The sequence below is a fragment of the Bos mutus genome, unplaced genomic scaffold (assembly GCF_027580195.1).
Source record: "Bos mutus isolate GX-2022 unplaced genomic scaffold, NWIPB_WYAK_1.1 CTG832, whole genome shotgun sequence".
In the NCBI taxonomy this organism is placed as follows: Eukaryota; Metazoa; Chordata; class Mammalia; order Artiodactyla; family Bovidae; genus Bos; species Bos mutus.
Genome location: NW_027220307.1, coordinates 12,248 through 19,255, shown reverse-complemented (window position 1 = coordinate 19,255; position 7,008 = coordinate 12,248). Strand labels below are relative to the sequence as shown.

At 37.8% G+C, this 7,008-nt stretch overlaps 1 pseudogene; it reads right to left on the bottom strand.

Moving 5' to 3' along the window:
* Positions 1-1,948: 1,948 nt before the first annotated feature.
* LOC102281119 (olfactory receptor 5W2-like) lies at positions 1,949-2,947 on the bottom strand (annotated as a pseudogene).
* Between the last annotated feature and the right edge of the window lie 4,061 nt (positions 2,948-7,008).

Genomic DNA, 7,008 nt, shown 5'->3' with positions numbered 1-7,008 from the left:
CAATCCCATCACTTCATGGCAAATAGATGGAAAAACAGTGGAAACAGTGGCTGACTTTATTTTTTTAGGCTTCAAAATCACTGCAGATGGTGACTGCAGCCATGAAATTAAAAGACCCTTACTCCTTGGAAGAAAACTTATGACCAACCTGCTGCTGCTGCTACTAAGTCGCTTCAGTCATGTCCGAAGAAAACGGCATCCCACCAGTCTCAACTCTCCAGGCAAGAACACTGGAGTGGGTTGCCATTTCCTTCTCAATGCAGGAAAATGAAAGTGAAAGTGAAGTTGCATTACTTTTTCATCCCATGGACTGCAGCCCACATTTTCCAGGCAAGAGTACTGGAGTGGGGTGCCATTGCCTTCTCCACAATGACCAACCTAGACAACATATTAAAAAGCAGAGACATTACTCTGCCAACAAAGGTCCATCTAGTCAAGGCTATGGTTTTACCAGTGGTCATGTATGCATGTGAGAGTTGGACTAGAAAGAAAGCTGGGCACCGAAGAATTGAGGCTTTTGAACTGTGGTGTTGGAGAAGACTCTTGAGAGTCCCTTGGACTGCAAGGAGATCCAACCAGTCCATCCTAAATGAGATCAGTCCTGAATATTCATTGGAAGGACTGATGTTGAGGCTGAAACTCCAATACTTTGGCCACCTGATGTGAAGAGCTGACTCATTTGAAAAGACCCTCATGCTGGGAAAGATTGAAGGCAGGAGAAGGGGATGACAGAGGATGAGATGGTTGGATGGCATCACTGACTCAATGGACATGAGTTTGAGTAAGCTCTGGGAGTTGGTGATGGACATGGAGGCCAGGCGTGCTGCAGTCCATGGGGTCACAAAGAGTTGGACACGACTGAGTGACTGAACTGAAATGAAGTGACACCCTCCCCAGCATTTATTGTTTGTAGGCTTTTTGATTATGGCCATTTTAACCAGTGTGAGATAATATCTCTTTGTGGTTTTAATTTGCGTTTCTTTAATGATTCACATGTTGATAATCTTTTCATGTGCCTCTTGACCACCTGTATGTTTTGTTTGGAGAAATGTCTATTCAGATCTTCTGTGCATGTTTTGTTTGGATTGTTTGTTTTGTTTTATACTGAGCTGCATTAGCTGTTTGTAAATTTTGAAATTAATCCCTAGTTGCTCACATTGTTTACAAATATTGTCTCCCATTCTATGGGTTGTCCTTTCATTGTGTTTATGGTATCCTTTGCTGTGCAGAAGTTTTTGTTGTTGTTTTAGTTTAAATAGGTCCATTGGTTTATTTTTGTTTTTATTTCTGTTGCCTTAGGAGGTGGATACAAAAAAATATATTGCTGTAATGAATGTCAAAGACTGTTATGCCTATGTTTTCCTCTAAGAGTTTTGTAATACCTCATCTTATATTTATGTCTTTAATCCATTTTGCACTTATTTTTGTGTACAGTGTTAGAGAATATTCTAATTTCATTCATTTACACTGGCTATACAATTTTCCCAGCACCACTTATTGAAGAGACTGCCTTTTCTCTTTTGATAGTCTTGCCTCTGCTGGATTTATAGTCCTCAATTTTTATTTCAGAGTGATTTTGAGGCTTCTTAGGAATTACCTGACTGTGTAGTTAATTAATGCTTGCTATTAGCTCTAGCTTATAGTTATTAATATAGAAAATGCAGTGTGTATCATAGAATATAAAGGACCTAAATGCTCAAAGTTCTCTCAGTAAATATACAATAAATCTTAGTGTAATTGAAATAATATTTGAATGAAAGAATTAATCATAATATTTGACAAAATTGCAAAATTCTGGAAGTATTTGGCAAAAAGGAAGTGCTATATATTAGTTGTTATACACAATGAAAGCTGTGTTTTGGAATGGTAGTATTTTTAAAGATTATACTGTATTAAAAATAGTTATTCATTCCTTTAAAGTATTTGAAACAATTTCATTTCCCTTGGATCATGAATATAATTTTACAAAAACAACAGACATATGTATGTGTGTCTCTATGTTTATAGTACACCCTTTAAAACCACCTTTCATTTTCCAGTTTTTCAGGGCCTGTTTCACATCTTTGTTCTGTAGGCTATATAACAGAGGATTTAACATGGGAATCACAAGGGTGTAGAACAATTAGGTCATTTTGTCTTGATGTGGAGAGTAGGAAGTATTTGGCCTGAAATACAAGAAAAGTACAGTTCCCTAGAAAATTGTCACAACATTTAAATGAGAGGTGCAGACGGAGAAAGCTTTGAACTTCCCCTCAGAAGAGTGGATCTTCAAGATTGATAGGATGATATAATAAGAGAAAAGGACTCCTGAAATGGTACTCAGTTCAATAAAACCAAAAATAGTGAATAACGCCAATTCATTTACCTGTATATCAGAGCGGGAGAGGAGGAAAAGTGGAGGTAAATCACAGAAGAAATGGTTAATCTCATTTGACCCACAGAAACATAAGTGGAATGCTAATGCCGTTTGTATCGGAGTATGTGCCATTCCCACCAGATAAACCCCAGCCACGAGCAGGGAGCACATCCTGCTGGACACGCTGACCACATAGAGCAAGGGGCTGCTGACGGCCTTGTACTGATCATAGGCCATCACTGCCAGCAGGAGACACTCAGAATCTGCAAAGATACAGAAGACCAAGAATTGCAGAGCACAGCCATAGAAGGGGATTGATTTGTTCTTGGCAAATAGGTCCATGGTCATCTTGGGGTGAATTGCAGTGGAATAGCAGAGGACACAGAAGGAGAGGTGACTGGGGAAAAAGTACATGGATGTGTGCAGCTGGGGATCCATCTTAATCAGGAATATCATCCAAAGATTTGCCAAATAGCCAATGAGATAAACAATTAGAACCATGGTAAGTATGGTCACTTTGTCCTCGGTGTTATCAGTAATTCCCAAGAAAATGAATCCAGTCAAGGAGGAGCAATTCCCTCCACCCATTTTTCTTTGTTCTTGTCTAAGCTTTCAGAAAATGATCAAGAAAAGGACACATGGATGTATAACACTTCTGCACATCTGCAGTATATCATAAGATAGAACACAATTCTATCTGCAATTGTCTTCATATTCAGAAAATTATACATTCATGCACGCACTCTTGAAAAAGGCATAACTGTTATTACTCAATAAAACAAGTACCTGGTATAGAACGTTGGGAAACTGAACCAAATCTAAATGTAATTTGTGAGGCATGTTACTTTCTACAAGCTTGTCTCTGAGCCTTCCTTTCTTTACTTCAAAGAATACATTTGATGAATTTACCTGTCTTCTCCTCTTCAAAATAATGTGGGTGAGACTCTAATGTTAGAGATACCTGGCTGTAAGCTTCAGGACTAAGCATTTTCTGTGAATATTCATGTGGATACAAACCAAGATAACAATTCTAATATTTCTCAAAACCATGATTGTTTTAAGAGTATCTGTATCAGTTCCAGAAATAATGAGCATATCATGGATTGATCATAATACAATAATTATGTTTCTGGTTTGGGTTTGTGTTATGTTCAGTATTTGGTGAGACATTAAACAAGTATTAATGAGCAGTTCTCTAGATGTGTATTTTTGTTTTGTCATAATATTAATTACCTTTTTGTGGGAATAATCTGGTGCCAAAGAAAGAGTCTCTTTACTCATTGAAGGGAAACATTTCTACAAACTTATTTAACACATATATTTTTATCTCTTGAGCCACCCTGTAGCTCAGCTGGTAAAGAATCAGCCTGCAATACAGGAGACCCTGGTTCAATTCCTGTGCCAGAAAGATCCCTGGAGAATGGATAGGCTACCCACTCCAATATTCTTGCACTTCCCTGGTGGCTCAGATGGTAGAGAATCTACCTGCAATGTGGGAGACCTGGGTTCAATCCCTGGGTTGGGAAGATCCCCTGGAGAAAAGAACAGCTACCCACTCCAGTGAAATATAAAAAAGACTTTTTCTTTATAAAATGGAAATGAGATGAGTGATAATAAATGCTGTAGGCTTCCCTCGTAGCTCAGCTGGTAAAGAATCTGCCTGCAATGAGGAAGACCTGGGTTTGATCCCTGGGTTGGGAATGAGCTCTTGGAGAAGGAAATAGCTACCCACTCCAGTATTCTAGCCTGGAGAATTCCATGGACTATATAGTTCATGGGGTCACAAAGAGTCAGACATGACTGAGTGACTTTCACTTTCAATTGTTTCTGAAATATATAGACTCATCTCCATTGTGTTTTCATGCATTTATATGTGTGTCACGTGTTTGTATGTGTGTGTGTCTTGGATAATATGTGAAAATTGGAATATGAATGACGTGTATATTTTTTAGACCTAAAGAATATGATATATTGTTCACATGAAGTTCAATTTTTCACAGGTTGTTATTTGTAAGATACTTTTGAAATAAATACATTTGAAATAAAACAACAAGAACCTTCAAACTAATGTTTATACTTGGTTGTTGTTGTTTTGAGACCCCCTGGACTGTAGCCCACCAGGCTCCTCTGTCCGTGGGATCCTGTATGGGTCGATACAATCTGACCATGGTCAACATGAAGAATAACACAATTCAGCCCAGTTATTTAACCTGTGCCATTTTGAGATAGTGTTTATATAGCAAGCAAAAACTGAAGCAGTATGAATAGAATATAAGCAGAGGGGAAAAAATGTTTTGTTGATTATTAATTATTCCTGTTACATAATTTTATGAAATCATTTTTAATGTTTTGTATTATTATGTAATGTTATGTATTATTATGTAATATAGATGTTAGATTTATAGATGAAATGAAGAAAATATTTGTAAAACATTTTTGCAACAAAGAATTTGTAGCTAGACTTACAAAAATGTTTATAAATAATAAAAACACAACCCAATTAAAAATAGGGACATGATTTGAACAGATACCTCACCAACAGATATATAAATGGCAATTAAATAATGATATAATAAATAATAATGATTAAAATAATAACAAACAGCAAAAATATAAGTTATAGAAATGTATTTTGAAATCATACATGTCCTTTTATGTCCAGGCTTCAAGTGACTGTTCTCTGTGGTGCTTCCCAATGTCACGTCAGTTGACCGGCCATTGAAGACACAGGTTATATGCTCAGGAGCTCATTGTGTTTCTGAGATACCACAGAAGGATGTTCCATACTTTCAGTAATACTTTCACACATAAAAATAAAAGATAGGGAGGAAAACAAATACTCTGCTTGCAATTAACCTTTAGTCTACAAGATGCCACTTAGAACAAGTTTTCAAATTAATTTGGATTAGATTGGGTATAGAAGGTTCTTGACTTGTTATTGGACAGCATTTAAGAAAAGGTATTTGATTCTGTTCTGATTGCTTTCCTAGCACCCCTGCCTCACACCATCTTGTTGCACTTTATGTATTTTAATTTATTAAAGAAAAATATGTATTTAAGATCTATCTAGTGTTTAAAATGATTCAGGCATGATTGTCAGCATTTAGTCAAACATGCAACAGTCATTGATGTAGGTACTATACTCTCCTCATTTTACAGGTCAGACAATTGAGACAGAAAAAATAAGTAACTTGATCAAAGTGCAATTGACTAGTTGGGTACAAGAGATAGCACAGAAACCAAAGGAATATGGCTTCCTCCCTAATCCAGTAATTTTGTAAATGCAATCTTGTTAATGAGATATTCTACACATGAAAACACACACAGACACAATCTCTGAGGTTCTTACTATATCTTTTAAGAAAACCTATTACAATCTGTTCTAGCATTAACTCCCAGCTCCTAATGGTTGGAATTGACAGACTTTATTTTCTTGGGCTCCAAAATCACTGCAGATGATAACTGCAGCCATGAAATTAAAAGATGCTTGCTCCATGGGAGAACAGGTATGACAAACCTAGACAGCATATTAAAAAGCAGAGACATTACTTTAGCAACAAAGATCTGTCAAGTCAAAGCTATAGTTTTTCCAGTAGTCATGTATGGATGTGAAAGATGGACCATAAAGAAAGCTGAGCACCAAAGAATTGATGCTTTTGAACCGTCATGTTGGAGAAGACTCTTGAGAATCCCTTGGCCTGTAAGAAGATCAAACCAGTCAATAACAAAGGAATATTCATTGGAAGGACTGATGCCGAAGCTGAAGCTCCAATACTTTGGTCACCTGATATGAAGAACTGACTCATTGGAAAAGACCCCATAGCTGGAAAGACTGAAGGCAGGAGGAGAAGGAGATGACAGAGGATGAGATGGTTGGATGGCATCATCAACTCGATGGACATGAGTTTGAACAAGCTCCGGGAGTTGGTGATGGATAGGGAAGCCTGGCGTGCTGCAGTCCATGGGGTTGCAAAGAGTCAGACACCACTGAGTGACTGAACTGAATAGTTGGAAAGTTATCCAACTATTAGTTTGCAGCAATTTTGAAACTTTTAAATGTTTCCTTTATCTGGGGGCTATTAAATGTGTTTGGCTCTGTGAAAACAAGTGTTTGATAAAATGCTTGTGTGAGAAATTGTGTATGTGCTGGCAAGGTTGTTGCAGGTTCTTAGCTACAGTTTGTCCCAGGCATTGCAGGGTTAAAGAATCCGCCTGTCAGTGCAGGATAAGCAAGAGATACAGGTTCCATCCCTGGGTGAGGAAGATTCCCTGGAGGAGGAAATGGCAACCCACTCCAGTATTCTTGTCTGGATAATTCCAAGGACAAAAGCACCTGGTGGGCTATAGTCCATGGGGTCACAAAGAGCTGGACATGACTGAGCATACACACAGCTGGAGTTTGTAATCAGGGATTTAGATGAATCCTGGAACCTTATATCTCAGGAGGGATTTAGCTTTGGTTTTAAGACCCTTTTAGCAGCGTCTTTTACGTCTTTGTTTCTCAAACTATAAATCAAGGGATTCAGCACTGGGATGATGATGGTGTAGAACACTGAGATGATTTTATCAGTGTTGGGAGAATACAGGTAGCTGGGTCATGAGTAAATGAAGAGCAGAGTTCCCTGGTAGATGGCCACATGTCAGGTGAGAAG